Source organism: Panthera pardus, unplaced genomic scaffold, assembly GCF_024362965.1.
Source record: "Panthera pardus isolate Hobbes unplaced genomic scaffold, ASM2436296v1 HiC_scaffold_8, whole genome shotgun sequence".
In the NCBI taxonomy this organism is placed as follows: Eukaryota; Metazoa; Chordata; class Mammalia; order Carnivora; family Felidae; genus Panthera; species Panthera pardus.
The window spans coordinates 74,713,568-74,738,666 of record NW_026527013.1 but is presented as its reverse complement, the minus strand read 5'-3'; positions in this window follow the sequence as shown (position 1 = coordinate 74,738,666).

Sequence of the window (25,099 nt, the reverse complement as noted above, 5' to 3'; positions counted from 1 at the left end):
ATTAACTTTTGTGAATGAATATGTAATTCCATACTCCTTTGCAATATCTAAATATGCAATAAAGGGCAAAATATATATTTTTTTCTTAAGTTCTAAATAATGTTTGTTTACTATTTCCTTCAAATAGCAACAATGAATCTACCGTCCACACTGAACATGCTAGCTAGATTTCACAGAGGCTGCAAATAGAATTCCTTTGATAGGATCAGAGTTTTAACTTAGTAAACATGTTTCCTTAATAATTCAGTATAGAAACAGACATGGCCCAGAAAGCATGTATTACCCAACAATGTATTTAAGTAATGTCATCACTAGAAAAAAAAAACAAAAAAACAAAAAAAAAGGACTGAATAAATTGTTGCAATAAATAAAAGTGACAAAAAAACTGATTAAAAAAAGAGAGGGATTTTAATTTCTCAAATTTTTCTACTGAACATTTAAGTTTGAAAATGCAGATGAAATTAATGTTAAGAAGATGCTTTTATTATGATCATTAATTTGCTAATGAAATGATTAATTTTCAAGTTAATTTTTAATTTTAATCACAGGAATATAGGTTCATAGTTAAAACGTTAAATAGTAACAAAAGTCTTATAATGGAAAACAGCCATCCCTTTCCAGCCTCTTCCCTGGAAGCAATAGGTTTCAAACTTAGTTTTCTCTTTTGCTATGTATAAAGTGGAGAATCCCTTTCTCTTCTCTTCCTTAAAGTAATTGCAAACCATCATTCCTGGTTTAGTCTATCATCAGGGTTTTATTATCATGACTGTATCAATTAGGGTCCATCAGAAAATTACCCAGTGGAGAGGCCCCCGGGTGGCTCAGTTGGTTAAGTGTCTGACTCTTGATTTTGGCTCAGGTTATGATTTCATGGTTCGTGAGTTTGAGCTCCATGTCGAGCTCTGCATTGACAGCGAGGAGTCTGCTTGGGATTCTCTCTCTCTCCTTCTCTCTCTGCCCTTCCCCTGCACGTGTGTGCTCTCTCTCTCTCTCACACTCTCACTCTCTCAAATAAATAAACATTGAAAAAGAAAAAGAAAAAGAAAAGAAAATACTGAGTGGGAATAACGATGCTTACAGCACAATGCTGTAAGCAGCAGCCATAGAATCTTCTCTTATTAAATGCTCTATTTCAAGTGAGTGATTTTTCAGATCACCAGGTTAATGGGTCAAAGTAGCACCTTACAATACAGATCTAATATCTAAAGATGCCCATCAATCAAGTACCTTGACCCTTCTTATGGGTAGGAGATGAAAGTTGCATAATTTGTTGTTTACATTGGAAGAAATATCCTGTTGTGTGCCCCACAACACTGAACCTTCAGAACCATCGGAATCAGAGTCTTGAAACTGACTCTTGAGATTTACTCACATCTGTCAGTATGCCGGTGATCATCAAGGTATCTAAGCTTCCTGATCCTTCCAGCTCCTTCCTTATCCATCCAGCAGGATGTCATAAAGATAGCGGACCAGTCTGATGTCTTGTCTTGCGGGAACAAACTTGGGTTTCTATAATAATACAAAGCATGCAATAGCACCGAATGACTGTGTAGGATGCATTTAGTGTGTTTTGTTTCCTCCTTTTATCTAAGTCCTCAGTTTTGGGGAGGAATTATCAAACCTCTTAAATCCACATTATGCTTATTTCTCATGTAATATATCTTTCAAGTAATTCTTTTTTATCATCTGTCTTACCTTTCACAATCAAGTTGCAAAACCAGTACCAATAGGGCTAACATTGTTCTTTAAGATCATATTAAAATCTCCTCCAACCCCTGTCTGTGGAAACTCCATGGTTTTGCCAAGATTTGTAAAAATTCAGAAGTTTGCCTTCATCCACATTACCTATGGCTCTGGGTCCTCTGTCTTTTGCTGAATTTTCAAAATTCATTTTACCTTACTGTCCCACTGTCTCCCAAACATACAACAGACCTTTTTCTCCTTAATTCTCCCATTCTTCGAAAATGCTCAGCCAGGAAGGAGTTTCAAGGAGTGGAACTGTAAAGACCATGGTGAGAAGGTTGGGGGTGGGGTTGGGTTCATTTCAGCTTTACATGGTGGATAACTGAAAACATAGGACTAACTGCATGATCCTCGGAAGCCACAGTTCTTTTCTTTTTCTGTTTTTAAAATTTTATTTATTTTTGAGAGATAGACAAAGCACACATGGGGGAGAGGCAGAGAGAGAGAGGGAGACACAGAATCCAAAGCAGGCTCCGGACTCTGAGCTGTCAGCACAGAGCTTGATGCAGGGCTCAAACTCACGAACCGTGAGATCATGACCTGAGCTGAAGTCGGACGCTTAACCGACTGAGCCACCCAGGCGCCCCTGACGCCTCAATTCTATCAACTCGGCTGCAGCTTCTCACCAACATGTGCAGTCCTTTTCCTCCCCTCTCTTCTCCTGGCCCCCATACCCGAATTCCCACTCAATGATAAATAATACTACTAGACGTCATCAAGCACTAACCATGTACCTGCTGCCTTATCTAGATTTTGCTCGAACAACCCTGTGAAGTGGGCATAATCATCCCCATTTTGCAACTGAGAAAACTGAGGTAGAGAAAGACTCAGCAAATTGCCCCCAACTATGTATTTTATAATTTAAACTATACAATCTATAATTATTTGCTACCGCACTACACTTGTGAAGACATTATCATAAATAAAAGTTTCTACTTTAGGAGGAAGTCTAGTGCAAGTTGTTAACATATGAGTATTTTACCCATCCTCCATGTGTACTTAGCCATGAGCCCATGTTTGACAGGTTTCATTGCTCTGTTTCTTCCTTTGGACCTTTTCGTGCCAATACTTGAATTCTCTACCTTGGTTACTTTCACTGAGCTATAAAATATTTATTTGGGTCTGTGTGTGTGTGTGTGTGTGTGTGTGTGTGTGTGTAAAACTTAATTTTTTTAAAGCAGTCCCAGGTTCACAGCAAAATTGAGAGGAACACACAGAGATTTCTTATATTTCTTTTGCCCCCACCATATATAGCCCCCCCCCCCCCCCCATTATCAATACCCTCCACCCAGAGTGGTACATTTGTTACAACTGATGAACCTACCTTAACACATTATAATCACCCAAAGTCCATAGTCTACCTTTGGGCTCACTCTTGGTGTTGTGCATTCTGTGGGATTAGACAAATGTATAATGACATGCATCCATCATCGTGTTATCATACAGAATATTTTCACTGCCCTAAGCATGCTCTGTGCTCTACCTATTCATCCCAATTTCCCATTCCCTGGCCTCTAGCAACCACTAATCATTTTGCTGTCTCCATAGTTTTGACTTTTCCAGGATGTCATATATTTGGAAGCATACAGTATGTAGCTTTTTTCACATTAGCTTCTTTCACTTAGTAATATGTGTTTAAGTCCCCTCCATGGATTGTTAGCTCTGATAGCTCCTTTTTTTTTTTTTTTTTGCAGGGAGATGGATAATGAACAATATTTTACTGTCTGGATAGACAAGTTTATCCATTCAAGTTTATCCATTACTGCAGGACATCTTGTTTGCTTCTAAGTTTTGGCCATTATGAGTCAACAGCTATGGAACTGTGCAGGACTTCGTGTGAACACAAGTTTTCATGTGCTTTGGGTAAATAGCAAGGAGAAAGATCACCAGATCATAAGGGAAGAGTATACTTGGTTTTGGAAGAACGCACCAAGCTGCCTTTCAAAGGAGCTGGTCCATTTGGCATTCCCACCAGCAATACAAGAGACTTCCTGTCCCCCCACCCCCCCCCCCCCACCCCCATCTGCACCAGCATTTGCTGATGGCAGTGTTCTGGAGTTTGGCCATTCTACTATGAGCATAGTGGTATGTCACTGTTGTTTTAATTTGCATTTCCCTAATTATAAACGATGTGGAACATCTTTTCATGTGCTTATTTGCCACCTGTATATCTTCTTTGGTGAAATGTCTGTTAAGATCTTCAACCCATTTTTTAATCTGGTTGTTTGTTTTTTTTCTTGGTGCTTTGGGTAATCTTTTGATCAAGAGGATGGTAATAAAACGCACCCTAAAATTTTCATACCCCTGAGACGATCTCTCTGTTGTCCCCACAGAAAAACAATACATTGGCTGAATGTGGAAATGCTGTGGACATTACCTTAACATGATCCCTTTGTTTTGGATGAAAGGTCTGATGACAATCTGAATTCAAAGCACTTTCAAATATCACAAAACTAGTTAACAAAGAGATGGAAAGCTGAGAGACAAATTAGATATGAAGAATTAATCCAGGAGTTGCAACTATCCGCCAGAAGAAAATAAGGCACAAATAGGAAAGAAAATATATTAGACTTATAGAAGAAAATTTTTATGTTTGAAAAAGACCCAAGATGGAGGATTAAGCACACTAACCACATGCCAAGAAACACTAACCATGGGAAGAGTAAAACCAACCAGCTTGGAGACTATTTTCTAGCCAACAGTGGGAAGATATTGAGAGACCACAAACTATTTTTATTTTGAATTACTTGATGTAGCTCCTTAGAGCGTGGTGGCAGACAGAAGAGTTGGAAAGAAAGGAAGCCCACAGCCAATTTTATAGCTACTGAGAATTATCTACTGAGCAAAGAAAATAATGCATTAAAGAAAAAGCTAAAATGCAGTGTATCAGATATTCCACATAGGAGATTCAGAATGAAAAGGGAGCACCATTTCTGGGCTACGGATGTTCATTGTCCTAACTCCCACCCCACAGACCCATGAGTACCCAAGTGGTTAAACAAAGAATCCAAACCATTAACACCCCAGCTCCCATGCTACTCATTTTTAAAGGGAAATATTTGGTCAGCATACAAGTATACACAAGTAAGAGTCCAGAGGAAGTCTTGGATATTCTTGGAAAAATCATGGCTATGGATGGCACTGGCCATATTCCAACATGAAGAAACCAAAGCCAATGAACCAGTCAGCATGGAACCCTTGTAATCATCTTGCAAAGATATGTAAGAAATAAATAAGAAGAATGTACTCTGCCAACCACAGATTAAGGTTGTACTTTTTTGAAGAACAAGAAAAGATCATTTTTATACAATAATAGTAACAAGAAAATTTCAGAGAACATGAATGTGGTGAAAGCATCAAAGAATATGTGACGGAATAAGAAATGGAAATGGAACCATTAGAGCTATAAAAAATTGAAGACAGAAATAAAATTCGTTGCATTTTTTGTGTCAAATATCTTTTGCAGTGAAAGAAATGTAACAGGATAAATAAAGCTAGCTCTGTTTCCTTTCTAATCCTTCCATCCCCAAACAATTACACTCTAATTGGGTATGTTTCCTTTATACATTTACTACAAATATATGTGACCATAAATAAGGAATAATATTATTTTATGCTTTTGGAATTCACACAACCATATCATATTATATAGATTACTACTATAACTTGTTTCTCTTTTTTAGGCAAGTACTACCTTTAAAAAGCTTTTTCATGTTGATCTATTCCAGTCAAATAATTGTCTAGCGTTTCATTGTATGAATAAACTTCAGCTTATCCATTCTCCTACTGATAGGATTATTAATCAGGGTTACTAACTACCTTTCACTAGTACAAATAGCTTTGGAATAAATATCCTTAAGCTCATACAGGTGCAGAATCTTCAAGCTCCTATAGATGAAGAACCTTCTCTGGCGTAGACTCCTAAAAGGGGCTCAGAACTATGTACAACTTGGATCCAACAAAGTATTGTCAATTTTTCTCCAAATCATATTCTCATAAGAATGCATACAGTTCTAATTTCCTCCCATCTTTGCCAAATACTTGACAATTTACAGCATGAAATGGCAACTCAGAGTGACTTTAATTTGCAGTCCCTGATTGCTATGTGGTTGAGTATCTTTTTATAAGTTTCATAGCCCATCATGAGTCCACTTATGTGAATTGAATTGCCTATTCATATAGTCCAAGATTGGGTTAATTGGCTTATTCTTTACGTATTATGGCTATCAATCCCTTAGGGGCTAAAGGCCTTGCAAATATTTTTTTTTGAAAGAATAACTTTTCCTTTAATGTATAAAATGGTTAATTTTGTTAGGAATTTAAAATTTTAAAATGCATCCATTTTGCCATTTAGGATTTGTGGTTTTGTGTCTAAAGACACTGTTTTTTCCCTGATGTAATGAAATGATCTCATGCATTTTTCTTCTAAGAGTTTAAACTTTTCTCTGTTCATATTTAGGTCTAAGAACTTCTTTGAAAACAAAATCATAGTGTTGAATTTTATCAAATACCATTTCTATACCTGATGAGATGTTCAAATGGGTTTTCTGCTAATCTGTTTATATAATTCAACACATTAATAGATTTTCCAATTTATTGGGAATGCAAACCTGCTTTGCATTTCACCAAAAATAACCCACTATGATATTTTATGATCACTAGTATTTTAATAGCATAAAAGAAGAGATAAGCCCCAAGTAATTTTTATTCCCAAATACCACCCAAAGTAAATGAGACATCTAGAGGGAGACTTTGAAGTAAAGAAGCTGTCCTTGCAAAAGTTATCTTGTAAACAAAATAAATAAGTGACTTCCAAATCAACTGTACAATACAATGCAAAATCACCTCATATTTCTCTAATGCATTGATGCATTTGGTTCCTAACATATTGTTAGAACTGTTACTTTGGCTAAGTGAGACTGACTTTACCTTTTTCCATTTGTTTGTTTATTTATTATATTTATTTGAATTCGAGTTACTTAACATACGCTGTAGTCTTGGCTTCAGGAGTAGATTCCAGTGATTCATCACTTACATATAACACCCAGTGCTCATCCCAACAAGTGCCCTCCTTAATGCCCATCACCCATCTAGCCTATCCCCCACCCACCTCCCCTCTATCAACCCTGTTTGTTCTCTGTTTGAGTCTCATGATTTGTTCCCCTCTCTGTTTTCATCTTATTTTTCCTTCCCCTCCCTTTTGTTCATCTGTTTTGATTCTTAAATTCCACATATGAGTGAAATCAGACAATATTTGTCTTTCTCTGACTGACTTATTTCGCTTAGCATAGTATACTCTAGTCCCAACCACGTAGTTGCAAATGGCAAGATTTCATTCTTTTTTATTTTGATTCTTTTGGTTTCATTCTTTTTGATCTTTGAGTAGTATTCCATTGTGTATCACATCTTCTTTATCCATTCATTAATTGATGGACATTTGGGGTTTTTCCATAATTTGGCTATTACTGATAACACTGCTATAAACATTGGGGTGCATGTGTTTGTTCAAATCAGCATTTTTGTATCCTGTGAATAAATACCTAGTAGTGCAATTGCTGGGTCATAGGTAGGGTAGTTCTATTTTTAATTTTTTGAGGAACCTCCATACTGTTTTCCAGAAGGGCTGCACCAGTTTGCATTCCCACCAGCAGTGCAAAAGAGATCCTCTTTCTCTGCATCCTCACCAACATCTGTTGTTGCCTGAGTTCTTAACATTAGCCATTCTGACAGGTGTGAGGTGGTATCTCATTGTGGTTTTGATTTGTATTTCCCTGATGATGAGTGATGTTGAGCATCGTTTCATGTGCCTGTTAGTCATCTTGATGTCTCCTTTGGGAAAGTGTCTATTCACGTCTCCTGCCCATTTCTTCACTGTATTGTTTCTTGGATATTGAGTTTGATAAGTTCTTTATACCCTTTATCTGATGTGTCATTTGCAAATATCTTCTACCATTCCTTTGGTCGCCTTTTGGTTTTGATTGTTTCCTGTGCTGTGCAGAAGAAGCTTTTTATCTTGATGAGATCCCAATAGTTCATTTTTGCTTTTGTTTCCCTCGCCTCCGGAGGCATTTCTAGTAAGAAGTTGTTGCAGCCTATTTTTTACTATAGGATTTTGATGGATTCCTGGTTTTCCTTACATCTAGCACTTTCATCCATTTTGAGTTTATTTTTGCATATGGTGTAAAAAAGTGGTCCAGGTTCATTATTCTGAATGTCGCCATCCAGTTTTCCCAGCACCATCTTCTGAAGAAACTGTCTTTTTTCTATTGGATATTCCTTCCAGCTTTGTCGAAGATTAGTTGATCATATAGTTTTGGGTCCATTTCTGGGTTCTCTATTCTATTCCATGGAGAGGTACCTGTCTGTTTTTGTGTCAGTACCATACTGTCTTGATGATTATAGCTTTGCAATACAGCTTGAAGTCCAGAATTGTGATGCCTCGAGTTTTGGTTTTCTTTTTCAGGATTGCTTTGACTATTCAGGGTCTTTTCTGGTTCCATACATATTTTCGGATTATTTGTTCTAGCTCTGTGAAGAATGCTGGTGTTATATTGATAGAGACTGCATTGAATGTGTAGATTGCTTTGTGTAGTATAGACATTTGAACAATATTTGTTCTTCCAATCGATGTGCATGGAATGTTTTTTCCATTTTTTTGTGTCTTCAACTTTTTTTCATAAGCCTTCTATAGTTTTCGGCATACAGATATTTTACCTCTTTGATTAGGTTTATTCCTAGGTATCTTATGGTTTTTGATGCAATTGTAAATGATTGATTCCCTAATAATCTTTTTCTGCTGCTTCATTCTTGGTGTATAGAAATGCAACCGATTTCTGAACAATGATTTGATATCCTTCGACTTTGCTGAATTCATGTATCAGTTCTCGCAGTTTTTTGGTGGAGTCTGTTGAGTTTTCCATGTAGAGTATCATGTCATCTGTGAAGAGTGAGAGTTGGCTTCTTCCTTGCCAATTTGTATGCCTTTAATTTTGTCTTGTTGTCTGACTGCTGAGGCTAGGACTTCCGGTACTATGTCGAACAACAGTGACGAGAGTGGACATCCATGTTGTTGTGTTCCTGACCTTAGGCAAAGCGGGGTAAAGGGTATATGGAAACCCTGTGATATTTTTGCAACTTTTTTGTGAGTCTGAAATTACTTTAGATACAAAGTGAGAAACAAAAGGCAAAACCCCAGCTATTGGATTTTTGTTGTTTCTCCCTAATGTCCATGCTTACCTTTATTATTTCCTTCCTTTTGCTTCTATTTGGTTTACTCTCTTTTTCCTTTTTGTTTTGTTTTGTTTTTTGCTTTTTTGTTTTTAACTTCTTTAGTTGGATTCTTAGCTTATGATTTTTAATTCCGTGTCACGTCCTGCAAATGTCTTTGTATTGGTTGTGTGTTTCTGCATAAAACATGATCCCCAAAGTTGGTAGTTTAAGACAACAAAAAACCAGAAGGGACTCTTAAATACAGAGAACAAACAGGGTTGCTGGAGGGAAGGTGGGTGGAGGGATGGGCTAAATGGGTGATGGGCATGAAGGAGGGTACTTGCTGGGATGAGCACCGGGTGTTATATGTAAGAGATGAATCACTGGGTTCTACTCCTGAAGCCAAGACTACACCATATGTTAAGTAACTTGAATTTAAATTTAAAAAAAAAAAACAAACACGACAAACACTTAGTAACTTCACAACTTCTGTGGGTCAGGAATCTGGGCTTAGTGTAGCTGGTTCCTCAAGCTTTGTGGTTCTCCAGAAGCTGTCATGAAGGTGCCAGCTGGGGCTGCAGCCAACTCAAGGCTTGAGTGGGGAAGGATCTACTTCCAAGCTCCCCCACACGATCATTAGCAGAGTTTAGTTCTTCATTTGCTGCACTGAAGGCCTCAATCCTTGCTGGCTCTTAGTTGGAGGTTGCCCCAACTCCTTGCCACATGGACCTCTCCATGTGGCAGCTTCAACAGTGAGCAAGGGAGAAGAGCCAGCAGCACAAGCAAGATAGAAGTAACCATCTCCTACACCCTGTTCTCAGTGACATCCTCTCATATTTTCTTCATTGAAAACAAGTCATTAGGTCCAGCTCACACTCAGCTGGAGGGGATTACACAAGGACCAAAACACCAGGCCATGGGAATTAAGAGGAACCATTTTAGAAGCTGCTTACCACAGTATTCAAGGCTATCCATTTTGCACTCAAATTACATTTCATACATTGGTATTATTGTGAATGATCTCACTGTTAAGTCTAAATATTTTATGGTTTCCAATATAATTTTATCTTTCACCCATAAATTGTTTTGTAAAAAACTATGTGTGTATATATATATATATATATATATATATACACACACACACACACACACACACACACATATATATATATATACCATCAAATGTTTTGCTTTATACTTACAGTGATATTCCTTTCATATTTTTTTCCTTTCTTGCCATTTCTGTTAAATGGATTATACTTTATTTATTTACTTGTATTTCTCTATTGGCTAAGAAGTCATAGTACAATTTATTAAAGGGATTGCCCATAAAAGTTTAACATGCATACCTGATATCTAGAGATGATCAATATTTATACCTTTCTTCTGAATAATAAAAGCTATTTCAATATTTTAACTCCAATTTCCATTCCTCCCATTTTATAAATGACTGTTATTTAGTAATCCATTTCCACCTTATTTTAATCTCTCATCCACCATTAATGATATTTTCCTCTTCCCCCACCTCGAGTCTTTCCTTATTTAGATCCATCCACACGTTTACCAGTTTTGTTTTAGTTTACATTGTTTTTTAAATTGTGGTTGTTGTTTGTTTTAGGGGCTTCTTGGGGGGTTTACCATTGTTTCCTGAATCCTTCCATCTGGGTTCAGTTTTCTTCTTCTTGAAGTTTACTTTTAGTAGGTTCTTTCGGGAATACTTCTCATATGTTGGAATTCTTTTGTTCCTTTTCTTTCTTTCTTCTTTCCTTCTCTCTCTTTCTCTCTTTCTTTCAAGTAGGCTTTACACCCAGCATGGAGCCCAATGCTGGGCTCAAACCCATGACCCTGAGATCAAGACCTGAGCTGAGATCAAAAGCCAGATGCTTAACTGACTGAGCCACCCAGGTGCCCCAATGCTCCTGTTTCTTAAGCACTCTTGTATAATTGTCATCTCTTGTATTGAGCTCACCCTCTTCATTGTCTGCACTTACATTCTGCTATTTAGCCTATCTATTGAGCTTTGAGGACAGTGAAATTTTTCATACTTAGAAGATCTTTCTGATTCTGTGACCCTTCTTCTTTTCCACTGGTTTTCTTCTTTCTTTAAGATGCAGTACCTTCTTTCATTTGTTTAATTATTACAATCTTACTCACTTCATCATTTTTTAATCTAAAGAGTGTGAGGTGTTTATTCTTCTGCTTGCTGTTTTTGATTCCACCCCCACCCCCTATGGATTGTTTTCCAATATATTTTTATTTTTTTATGTAGAAGTTCATGTTTAATGGGTTTTTTCTCCCCTGTGGGAATTCTATGTGGAAAAAAATGATGGCAGTATCCTCTAGAATAGTTTTGCCTTTGCTTCTTTTGGGTACCCTGAGTAAGTCACAAAGCCCTGGATAAATTTTCATTACAATATAATGTAAAGGAACATTATGGGGCAATAAAATCCAGGCCCCTCTTCATTACCAGATATAAAAGCTCAGTCCTTTTTTATTTGTTTGTTTATTTATTTACTTTTTGAGAGAGAGTGTGAGCGAGGGAGGGGCAGAGAGAGGGAGACACAGCATCTGAAGCAGGCTCCAGGCTCCAAGCTGTTAGCACAGAGACCAATTAGGGGTTCGAACTCATGAACCGTGAGATCATGACCTGAGCCAAAGTCAGACACTGAACTGACTGAGCCACCCAGGTGCTCCCAAAGCTCAGTCTTTTAGAACAAATGAGCAAAGGGGGGAAGAAAAGAGAGAGGAAAACCAAGAAACAGACTCTTAATTATAGAGAACAAATCGATGGTTATCAGAGGGGAGGGGGTTGGGGGGCTGGGTGAAATAGGGGATAGGGATTAAGGAGGAACATGTTGTGGAAGCACCCGGGTGCTGTATGGAAGTGTTGTATCACTATATTCTGAAACTAATATCACACTGTAGGTTAGCTAACTGGAATTTAAATAAAAACTCGAGAAACAAAAAGTTCATTCCTGGTGTTTTCGTGTCCACTTGAGTGCTCATTGTGTTGGTTTTCCACTTTCTTTTAATTTCAGTTTCTCTAACATTTCCCTTCCTTCTGATCGGACCAGCTCTGCCTCTAAAAATGTATTGCTATATGATATTGTAACATGTCATTGTGCTTTCTTTATACTGTGAAGTGGGCCCAACAGTCAGATCTGTCCAATGAAAGATCCACAAGTTTGCTGGGACTAGTGTGTTCCCCCCCCCCAGGGGAGACATTACATCCAAACGCAAACTGTCGCCTGGATGGACACCCCCAAGTTTACCAGGGACTCACACCTAAACACAGAGTATTTGGCACCAAAACAGTTTGTTTATCCTCAAATCCTACAAGACCACTCATACTTAAGTGAATAGTAACCATGACAACAGGAAGGGGGCTCTCTCATGGAACATGGCCCCATATCTTTCACCTGGGCCTCACCCATTCATAGAAAGGAAAAGGACCGCTAGATTTAAGTGATTATATAATACACGCTAAATATGTATTTCAGAGAAAGAAGGTTTAAATGATGCATAATTGGTAATAAATGGAACAAAAAATACTCAAAGATGGAATAAATGTAGACTTCCCACAAATGAAAGTCTGAAACGTTCATCAAAATGAACTTATCATGTTTCTGAAAAATAAATAAATAGATAAATAGAAAATGACCAAGAATAAGTTTCATTTTATGAACTATTTTTACTTATACTCTAGGATAAAATAAGCTCATAATTATGTTAATATTATTTTGAACCAAAATATTTATCATAAGAGCAAACAAGAGATAGAAATATAAAATAAGTCACAACAAATCTCTAATCTTAATTTTGAATTTGAAATATCAGGATGAACTGATGATTTTTCTCCCTTAAAATTTTCTTTTCTAGTCTTGATCTCTGAAACGATGTATAATCAGTGGTTCTAACTACCATTCTTCTCTAAACAGAACCTAGAGTGGGTGTAGGAAACATACAGGAATATTCTGGAACATGTTGGCACACACACACACAAAAAAAAGCTACCAAAGGCTAATGGATTATGTCAAAAGTACACACAGCCAGCTTAATGGGCTCCCGTGGCAAAAGATGTGACAATTTGAGCATCAATGAGAATGATGATTTCAATTGTTTAAAACACACTAAAAATATTAAATTCTATGAGTTATTAGTGATATTTAAAAAAGGATAAAAAAAGAAATAAAGGATAACTCATTGCACGATATCGGAGGTTACTAGGGCACAAAATCATTTTGAAAATTTGTAACAAAAGGAGAAGAGCATTTATCCTGCCTTTGCAAGATGAACTGTGTTTCAGAGGAAACTAGTATCTCCAGTGGATGAGGGCATGTGTTTGTCTGTACAAAAAATGCTAATAAGTGCAGAAGGAGTAACAGAATTAGACAAGTGACCATTTTACAACTTCTACAGAATAAGACTTCAGATAATGGTCATCAATAGGCTGTAAAAGTGCTAGATGAAGTGTTGATGGAAACTTTTACAATGAAGGAAACAGTGGCAGCACCTGAACGCTGAACCTAAGTATCTCTTAAAAGTGACACAACCAGGGGCACCTGGGGGTTCAGTCAGTTAAGCGTCTGACTTTGGCTCAGGTCACGATCTCACGGTTCATGAGTTCAAGCCCCGTGTTGGGCTCCACGTTGACAGTGTGGACCCCGCTTGGGATTCTCCCTCTCTTTACCCCTCCCCACCTTGTGCTTTCTCTCTCAAAATAAATATGAAAACAAGTGAGACAACCAGAGTTGAAGTGCCTTCTTTTTTTTTTTTTTTTTTTTTTTTCTTTAACGTTTATTTATTTTTGAGACAGAGAGAGACAGAGCATGTACAGGGGAGGGTCAGAGAGAGAGGGAGACACAGAATCCGAAACAGGCTCCAGGCTCTGAGCTGTCAGCACAGAGCCCGACGCGGGGCTTGAACTCACGGACCGCGAGATCATGACCTGAGCTGAAGTCGGACGCTTAACCGACCGAGCCACCCAGGCGCCCCTGAAGTGCCTTCTAATAAGATGCAATGTGAAACTATAGCACCATCCATGATGAAATTTAAACCTGAATATAAGTAACCTCCAGATCCAACTCCCAGGCTATAGGAAATAAAGGAGAAACAAGTCAATTACAACAGAGAGAATGTTTTATGACAACAATTTTATGAGAAACTTAGAGATGAGAAAATACAAATAATGAAACTTATTTGAATCTTAATTTAACCAAACAGTAAAAAGACATTTTTGGACAACGTCCAATTTTGAAAGTTAGAATATGGGCTAAATATTATAACATTGAATATTAGATGATGTTAAAATTATTAAATAATTAATAGTATTAACTAGGAATATACTTAATTTTTATGATGTAAGAAAATGTCTTATTTTTTAATTCACATAGAAATGTTTATGGGTAAAAGAACATGACATCTGGGATTTCCTTCAGAATAGTCTCCCCAAGAAATCAGAGAGGTTTGGTTATAACCAAAACCAGTTTGGTTATATGGATGGTTGTTGAGGCTGGATGGTAGTTATAGAGGATTCTCATAGTCTCTTGTGTATTCTGGAATGTTTCCTAATAAAAGTAAAAAAAGAGAATGATTTGTCTTTTAGCAAAGCACCAAATTTGAAGAATAAAAACTAAGAGTTTTCGAGTGGTTTTGCATATAAAGCTGGTCACCTACAATTTTTTTCCTCTGATACATTAAACAGCAGGAAATCATGGAGAAAGTCTATAAGGCTGCAGAAAACTTAATGTAACCCGAGAAGACTTTACCCAACCAGGAATTTATTTACAATTAGGGCAACAGAGAAAAAGCTTTTAAATGTGCACCAATTCAGGATTGTTAATAGCCTCGAAATCCTATTTGGAAAAATAATCCAGTCTACTTAAAGATTAATCAAAGTCAGGAATCTATGAGTGGGGAGTCTGTATTATGGAAGAACGGACAAGCATTAAGTCCAGTTTTAAATCATGAGATTATTCTAAAAATTATGCCAATTATTTTTATAAAACATGATGCAGTTTTGAAAATTACTGATAGAATAGCCCAATATTCTTTAATATCCCCTTTTCTATTTTCCTTTATAGTGTTTACAATAATTACTAATTTAGACATTTATTTATAAGTTTATTTCATTCAGGTCTGATTCCAATCATGAGTCTATAAACTGCTGGGGCAGGGACCACTTTTAAAAATGTGTATAATTTTCATCATAGTGGGCACCCAGCATCTAACGTAGCCTCCCACATAACAGGAATTTAGGAATTTTTTGAACAGATAATTACATAATAATTTGCAATTATTCATTAAGCCAAAATCCCCAAAGAGGACACTAATATGTTAGAATTGGGGAAGTTTTATTTATGTATGTATTTATTTATTTAAAAATTTTTATTTGATTTGACTTGATTATAGAGAGAGAGAGAGAGCACATGAGTTGGGGAGATGGGCAGAGGGAGAAAGAGAGAATCCCAAATAGGCTCCACACTGTGACAGCAGAGCCAAGCATGGGGCTCGATCTCATGAACCAGGAGATTGTGATTGAGCGAAACTCAAGAGTCAGCAGCTCAACTGACCAAGCCACCCAGGCACCCCTATTTTTAACCTTTTAAGATATCCAAACAGTTTTATAAAGAGGTTGTTCCGTTTTCTATTCCTGCCAGCAGTGTAGGGCTTTCCAATGCCTCCGATCATTGCCCTTATTTGGTATGACCAGCCTATTTAGTTTGAGCCATTCTAATTAGGAGTTCAGTGTTATCTCGTTGTGGCTTCAATTTGTGTTTCCCTAGTGAACGATGGACTTCTTTTCATGCATTTATTTGCTATCTGTAGATATTCTTTGGTGGAGTGTCTGTTCAAATCTTTTGCCCTCTTTAATTTTGAGTTTTATTAAGGTTTGAGAATTACTCATATATTCTGGATACATGTGCTTTATCAGATATGTGACTTGCCGATATTTTCTCCCATTCTGTTGTTTGTCTTTTCATTCCTTTTACAGTGTCTTTTGAAAAGTAGAATTTTTCATTTTGATGGAGTCTCATTTATCATTTTGACCTTTTTTTGAATTGTGGTTTTGGTATCCGATTAAGAAATCTTTGCCTAACCTGAGATCACAGAGGTTTTTCTCGTAGTTGTCCTAGGTGTTTTACGGCTTCAGGTTTAACCTTAGGTCTCTGATCTGCTTTGAGTTACATTTTGTATATTGTGTAAGGTATGGCTCAACATTCATTTATTTTTTATACAGGGCTATCCAGTTGTTCCAACACCGTTTGTTGAGATTATCCTATGAATTACTTTTGCATATTTATAAAAAATCAGTTGTCCATATATGTGTGAGTCTGTTTCTGAACTCTGTTCTGTTCCATTCATCTATTTGCCTGTATCGATGCCAGTATCACAGGGCACTCTTTGCTATAAGTCTTTGAATATATGTCTTAATGTCAGCTAGTGTTAGTCCTTCAACTTCTTTTTCAAAGTTGTTTTGGCTACTCCAGATACTTCGCCACTCACATGAGTTTTAGAAGCAGTTTGTCAATTGCCAAAAGGAAGTCCACTATGCTTTCGGTTATTACATTGAATCTTTAGATCACGTTTGAAAGAACTGATACCCTAACAATACTGAGCCTTCCGATTCACGAATATAAGAAATCTCATGTATGTAGGTCTTCTTTAACTTCTCTCAGCAGTGTTTTATAGTTTTCAGTGTACAGGTCGTTCACATCTTTTGCCAGATTTATCCCTAAAGAACTTCCTATTCTGATGCTATAGTTTCTTAATTTCAATTTCTGATTGCTTCTTGCTACTAATTAGACCTTTAATTAATTCTTGTATATTGATCTTGAACCTGGCATCCTTTCTAACCTCACTTATCAGTTGGGTAGTAGCTCTTTTGGGTAGATTTCATTAGCTTTTCTACCAGCAAGTTTTAAAAAGATAGTTTTAGTACAAAAGTAGGATAAGTGTGCTAATTTTCCTTCTGTTTCATGGAAATGGGAGGAGATAGGTCTAGAATCAACCATTCTGAGTGCTTTTTCTGTAAACAAAGCAGGGAAATGGGGGTGATATGAGAAAAAGATCCTGGGGGCAGGTGCTTTAAGAGATAATCTAGTATGCTCTTTATGCTAATGGGCGTAATCTGCTAGAGATAGGAATCTGACTAACACAGGAGACAGAAGAGACTGTAAAGACAAAATACTTGAGTAATTGAGAGGAAATGAGGCCTTGTGCACAAGTGACAGGGTTCTTATTCAGAAGCAAGGAATCAGCTGTCGATTCTTTCCTTCCAATAAGGACATGATTGTACTTATGAGCCATGAAATTTAGGCTTTTGAAGGAGGGAATAACATCAAGGATGACAAAGGTCATTGGTTTGGGTCCCAGTGGGGTTGAAGAAATGATGGAACTGAGGTAAATTCTATATACATGGAATTTGGCATGAGACTGGGATCAGTAGAATCGAGACCACGGAGGTGCGTAGATATTGGTGGGCTTTGGGTATGGCATGGAGCGGGTGGCTGAGATGGAGTGGGACGAGAACTCTGAGGATGAGCAGCTTGAGGGTGAAAGTACTGGAAGGGTCATCTACTGGTTAGTGTAGAATATGGATTAAAATAGATTAAAATGTACATTTTTGACTACTCAGGTTTGGTTGCTGCTTCTAGAAACAACTCAGAAAGACTGCCAATATGATGGGTATTTAATACAATTTATCATTTTGTTTTGCTGCCTTCAGAATAGTCTGTTCCTGGGGCACCTGTGTGGCTCAGTCGGTTAAGTGTCCGACTCTTGGTTTCAGCTCAAGTCATGATTTCACAGTTCGTGAGTTCAAGCCCCAGCTCAGGATCTGTGCCCACAGTGCAGAGCCTCCTTGGGATTCTCTCTCCCCTTCTCTCTGCCCCTCTCCCCACCTCTCTCTCTCTCAAAATAAATAAATAAACTTAAAAAAGAAAAAAAAGAATAGTCTGTTACTTTGAGTGTGACTTCTGTGTTTTAAGCCACATTCTCATCTTATTGCCAGATCACCTTTTGCCTGAGAAATGATGTTGACAGCATTCTTCTGGTAAATCCCACCATTGCTGGCTCCTTAGTGTCCCCACCAACAACATCTGTAAGTGTGAATTCACTCACTAATGTGATGTGTGAAACAAAGCAAGCACTTTGCAGTGTTCTCACAGTGCAAATGAGATGTGCTTCTCATTTCTGGTTGTATTTATGCCCTCAAAGTTCTCTATATACCACCATAAACACAACTACCAAGGTTCTTCCTATACCAAGGTGACCACCCATCTTTTTTATGTTGTTTTATGACTTATGAATGTTCTTTCTCATTTAGGCACCGTGTTTCCAAAAATCAACACTGTCACCTGACCTGCAAGTCACAGATGCACTACGCACTGTAGGAGGAAAAGGGAAGGAAAGTGGAAGAGGGGATTATGCTTTGTGAGAATGTCCTGTTATTCCAGGCACTGTGATAGGCATTTATGAACGTCTCTCTCTTTTTTAAAGATTTTATTGCTATTATTTTTTTAGTAATCTCTACACCTAACATGGGGCTCAAACTTATAACCCTGATATCAAGAGTCGCATGCTCTTCTGGGGGTGCCTGAGTGGCTCAGTCAGTCAAGCGGCCAACTCTTGGTTTTGGCTCAGGTCATGATCTCGTGGTTTGAGCGTTTGAGCCCCTCCTTGGGGCTCCGATGAGTGTGGAGCCTGTTTGGGATTCTCTCTCTCCTTCTCTCTCTCTCTGCCCCTCCCCAAACTCTCTCTCTCTCAAAATAAATGAATAAACATTAAAAAAAAAAAAAAAGTCGCATGCTCTTCTAACTGAACCCACCAGGCACCCTGAATGTTCTTTTCTAAAGCTCCATACAACCATCAGGTCAGCTGAGGTCAGCCTGTCCTTTGACATGTAGATAAAATTGATGCAAGCTTCCCTCATTATGCATCCTTCACGGATTCATAAAATAGCTGTGAATTCTCAGGGGTTGTTGTAGTAGACTTTTTTCTATTGCCCCTCTTTCCACCACATTAATTCTCCTTTTCCTACAACTGCTGATTGCTGTTTGTAGATTCACTCGTGTTCAGGGCTCCTGACTCAGTCTCCAGTGGAAGATCAATGCAGAGGGTCATACCGCCCAGGCTAAGCCATTCAGTGAGTTCTGCCCCCTTGACCACGGAAGTTGAGGGCTGGGTGTGTAACCTAGTCTGGTCTAATCAGAGAGAATCTCTGGGCTTTTGTGTGGATATCTGAAACAAAGGATCTCTCTCTGTTCCAGATGATATGGTTTGTGGTGTGGTGTAAGGGCTGGAGCTGTTGAGTCATTTGCTATCCCGAGGGAAGCCAGTTTGAGCCAAACCAATGCTCAGATTGAACTAGTCAAGAGACTCCAGGAGAGGTGCAGCTCCGTTGACACTATAAACCAAGATCAAGCCAGGCCTGAAGCCTCCCCACTTCTGTACTTCTTAGTCTTGTGAGCCAGCAAATTCCCTTTGCTGTTCAAGAAAGTCACAGCCTAGTTTTGCTTTTCTTGCATAATAACAGAGGAGTTTGCATTCTATCACTAATTCAGGCTCTGTCTGAATTCATTCCGGCTCATTTCCCATAGCTCTTGTGCCTGCTGGTTGCTATGGACTCATATGGAATCAAGCTCTTCCTTCTGAAAAAATATCTCTCACACAAGAGTTTGTGTGCATAGTAGATTTTGCTGCAGGTTTGGGATTCAGAGTACCTGCAACACAGGCGGAAACAAGAGTGGCAACAGCATATTCAAAAAACATTGAATGTTAACTATTCTTGTTTGTGAGAGTCTCTCTCTGATTTACCTCGTGGGATATGGTGGGGAATTTCTCCCCTACTCCCATGCTTTCAGGCTCCTTGACCTTCCTTTCTGTTCTTCCTGACTTATAATTTAATTTTATTTAGCTATGTCTTTGTTACCTTGTCTTCTTCTACCTTGCCCTTAGATATTGCTGGCTAAGCAGTTCATCAGATATTTTCCCGAAGAAATAAAATTCCCTCCCCCCAAAAGGATATTCCTTTTAGGACTTAGAATAGTGTGACTATATTATTATGCTATTATACACATTAGATTCTGTTTCATAGGTGTCATTTTTTTTCTAGTCTAGCACTTTGACTATAGTTTTACAATCAAATGGATGTTTAAGAACCATAGATTGTAGGGGCACCTGGGTGGCTCAGCTGGTTAAGTGTCTAACTTTGGCTCAGGTCATGATCTCATGATTTGTGGGTTTGAGCCCAGGTCAGTCTCTATGCTGACAGCTCAGAGCCTGGAGCCTGTGTCGGATTCTGTGTGTTCCTCTCTCTCTGTCCCTCCCCAGCTCATGCCTTCTCTCTCTCTCTCTCAAAAATAAATAAACATTAAGAAAAAAAGAATCATAGATTGTCTTTTTCAATGTTCTGCATGGATTTGTCTATTTGACTTAGGGATTTGGCATATACAAAATATTATAGCTGGAAAAGATATTAAAAATCCAACACTGGGGCACCTGTGTGGCTCAGTCAGTTAAGTGTCCGACTTTGGCTCAGGTCACGATCTCACGGATCATGAGTTCAAGCCCCGTGTCAGGCTCTGTGCGGACAGTGCACAGCCTGCTTAGGATTCTCTCTCTCTCCCTCTCTCATGCCCCTCCTCCACTTCCCCCCTTTCAAAATAAATAAATAAACTTAAAAAAAAGTCCCACACCTTTGTTGAGGCATGGTGTCATAGAGGCAGTAGTGGTAGAGACGACAGAGGAATCAGACAGCTTGGCTCCTTTGGGCTCTACTGTGAGGCAAGTGACGCTCACTAGGGACACATTTGAATTACTGCACGTAGGTTTGATACTGATCACACATTCGATTCCGTATAAAGACTCTAACTTAATGATTTGTACAGCACTCCCATCTAGGAGATATTGTATATCTCAGTTTATCCGCATATAAAATTATTGCTGGGGGTGGATTCATCTCTAAGAAACTTTGCATTTATAATAGTCAAAATAAAACACTGCAATCAGTGCCCGCATGTGTAACATCAAGATTTAAAAAAAAAAATCTGTTGGGGCCCCTGGGTGGCTCAGTTGGTTAAGCGTCCGACTTCAACTCAGGTCATGATCTCTCCGTCCATGAGTTCGAGCCCCGCATTGGGCTCTGTGCTGACAGCTCAGAGCCTGGAGCCTGTTTCAGATTCTGTGTCTCCCTCTCTCTGTGACCCTTCCCCATTCATGCTGTGTCTCTCTCTGTCTCAAAAATAAATAAACGTTAAAAAAATATTTTATAAAAAAAAAATCTGTCTTCTAGGGCTGATGTGAGGATGAAATGTGTTTATCTATATGTATATGCATACGTATGTGTATGTGTGTGGACACACACATATGAAGGGCTTAAGATAGTATGTGGCATGCAGTAAATACTCTAGTAGGTCTGTAATTCTCAAACTTTTTGGTCTTAGGATCTCATTACACTATTATAAAATTATTTATTTATGAATATTTATTTACTTATAAATGCATTTGTGTTGTGGGTTAAATTTATCAATATTTACTCTATTAGAAATTAAAACCAAGAAGGCTTTAAAAAATATTTATGAAGTCATTTACAGTAGTTACATAATAACATCATTTTTAAATGAAAAATACCCATATTTTCCCCCAAACCAAATGATTAGTAAGAGAAGGTGGACATTGTCTTACACTCGTGCAAATCTTGGTAATGTCTGGCTTACTAGAAGATACTTCTGCGTTCAATCTGCTACAAAATCACACGTCAGGAAGCTTTGGGAAGGTCTGTGGTACTCTCCTCAGAAATTGAGAGTGAAGGAAGGAAAATCTCACTTTAGGCTGAATTTGAACCATTTCTGGCCTCATGGGCCCCCTGAAGGGATCTCTGGACCCTCAGGGGTCCTCACACATAACTATACCTTGAGAACCACTCCTATATTTTCTGTTATTATTCTAATGATTACTGATGAGGAGGAGGAAAGAGGATGACAGAGAAAACCAGGATAGAAATGAATTTTCCAGCGTTAGAGCTGTGGGTTGTGAGCTTGTCTTAATGAACCTGGTCCCACGCAGACATTCATTTAGGAACGCTTGTCTTTGAAAGCGCGGAACACATTTAGGTCCAAGTGCTATCAACCTATTGATATGAGGGATCAAAGGACAGTGTTATTCAGCTTTTGCAGGCATGTGAAGCTACAGGCATGAAATAAAGAGGAAAAAGTCTCCCCAGCGTACTGTAAGGAGACAGGGTATGTGTGTGTGTCACCGTGGAGAATTTTCACGAGAACTTATGTGTTAGCATTTGGGCTCAGGCACCAAAACTGTGGATAGTACAGTGAAACCCAGGAGCATTTCAAAGCCTTTTTCCAAGGATGTTCAGGCAGAAAAAATATATTCTGGCAGAGCAAAATGCATAACCGTAACCAAAGCATTTCATGAAAGGGACAAATGGAAATCAAGGGACAATTGGCTACCGGTGCCAGCTTTTTCTGTTTTCATCCAGGATACAGTCTCCTGGAAGAAAAGATGGCGAAGGCTGAGGTGTAATAACGCATTAGTAATGTCCACAGGCCATCTTTGCCCACAGTCAACAGGCTCTTGGACTCTCAGCTGGTCACTTGAAAGGTAAAATCTTGTCACTGCCTCTCAGGGGAAAAACAGCCCTTCTGATTCATGTTGTAGACGAAAATCAAACAACACATCCTCACGGCCAACAGCGCCTGGCTCAGCATTGCCGAGCCACTCCCAAATCTGTAGTCCTAGGTCTCCACATGCTGGAGTGTCTCCCCTCCCTCTGTTCCCTTTTAAAAATAATCATTCTGCTTCGGGTCCTTATCCTGTACTCAATTTCTCTGGAAATATGAAAGTAACAACAACAGAAGTTCCCAGGGTACAGATTAGTTATAACTGCTCAGGAGCCTGTGGAAGTCAAATCTGTCTAATGTTGCTCAAGGAAACTGATGGCGGTTGAAAAGTCCATTCCAGAGAAATGATCTACAAAACTTGAAAGTAGAGGCAAAAATGTGGTATTGAGGGGGGCTGCAAAGAGAGAAAGCAGCAGATCATTCCAGAAACTGATGGCGCCCAGTGAAATTCTAGAAAAAAATGAACCTTGAAGAAAGAGGGCAGGAGGTATGTCAAACAGGAGCAAACTGAAGACTGTAGGAAGGGGGGCTGCCGAGAAGTCTTAACTGTATTCTACACCCCCTGTGCTGTCTCCTGTGCACCTGTTACCTGGTTCCTACATCAGCTTTGGAATCACACAGCAGCAGCATGGTGGGCATGCTCTAAAGAGCGCTCTGCCATGACTCCTGTTTTAGGAAGAAGGCTGGAGTCATGAGGACCCATAAGAAGAATGGGGGGTGAGAGATCCAGGGGTAAATATAAACAAATCAGCTGGAGGAAGGATAACATTAATCTTTTAAAGACCAGCAAGCAGAAGGATGAAAAGCCAAGAGTAGTAGGTGTGGGAAAATAAAATTGGAATGAAAGAACAAACAATACGCATGAGAAAGAATAGATGTCCACAGAGAGAAAGAACAGGAGTATAGACTTGAAGTGACTTCACATGTTGTGATAGCAGAAGCGGAAATGGAGTGAGTCTAATAGTCTTGGTGACTTTTGTTGGACCTTTTATTCTCTTGATTCTTGCATTCTAGTGGCACTCAGCGGCATGATCTCTTCTCACCCTAAACATTGCCAAGGATTTCTGGAATAACAGAGATGGTCAATTCCTCACTTTTGCTTGGTCCTCTGTGTAGCACTGATCTCTCAGTGTCTTTTGTGGTTTGATGAGTAAGAAACTAAGGGCATCTGGGGCGCCTGGGTGGCTCAGTCAGTTGCATGTCTGACTCTTGATTTTCGCTCAGGTCATGGTCTTATGGTTTGTGAGGTCAAGCCCCATGCTGGGGTCTGTGCTGGCGGCACGGACCCTGCTTGGGATTCTCTCTCTCCCTCTCTCTCCCTGCTCTCACTCTCTCTGTGTCTCAAAATAAATAAATTTAAAAAAAACATAAAAAAAATAAATTAAGGGTATCCTATCCTGAGAGGCTGGAGACTTGGTCTGATTTATGGTTGACCTATTCCTTCTTATCTTTTTTTAAAAATTTTTCTGAGTGTTTATTCATTTTTGAGAGAGATAGAGAGAGAGGGAGAGAGAGAGAGAGAGCACAGAGGAGAGGCAGAGAGAGAGGGAGACACAGAATCCAAAGCAGGCTCCAGACTCTGAGCTATCAGCACAGAGCCCCATGTGGGGCTCGAACCCACGAACCATGAGATCAAAGGTCTGAGCCGACGTCGGCTGCCTAACTGATTGAGCCACCCAGGCGCCCCCTGTTCCTTCTTATCTTCAGGATCATCAGCTGTTGAGAAAGAGCATGTATGTCTCATCTGTGAAGCAAGGAGAGAGCCTTGAAGGGTTGGGAAAAGCACCATTTTATGGAAATTTGGTGATGGAAAGGGCAAATATTTCACTTAATGAATTTTCCTTCCTAAATTCTACCACGGAAGTAGGAGTAAAAATTAGCAGAAATACTTCCTGCCCTTCTCCATTTGTTTCTCATTGCTCTGACCCTAAAAGTGGCTGCCACCCACAGTGATGGAGGAATAGGAGCTGTTGCTGATGCTATTATTCCCCTTGCCCTAAATAGAAGGCGCCCTTTGTTTCTATCATAGTCAGAATCCTTCTACCTATCTTCAAGGCAGCCTTCCTCAGTTCTCCAGAATTCCTCTTTCCTGCCCCTCTGGAGTCCTCCCATAAGGGAAAATAATTAAAATTTCCTGGGTAACCTAAAAGTAGAACTCAATTTATGGACGGTACCGTTGAGGAGTTATAAGATGAGACACTCAAGACACAGAGAAATTGCCAGTTTCCCGAGGCCACACCCAGTCAGAGGTAAGGAACAGAGTAGATCCTAACCCAAGCCTGTATATCATGGCACCTAAAAACGTAAGCGTCTTTGACCCGAGAAAATCCAACAATCCCCTCAGGTAAACCTTTTATGCATTTGGTTTGTTTTTTGAAAGCAATCTGTGCCGAATTTAATTCATTTATATGTGTCTGTTTCCCACTAGATTATGAACCTTTGAATGACAGGAAGTAGGTCTTATTCAAGTCTCTTATTACCCAGAACACCTATCAGGAGATCATACT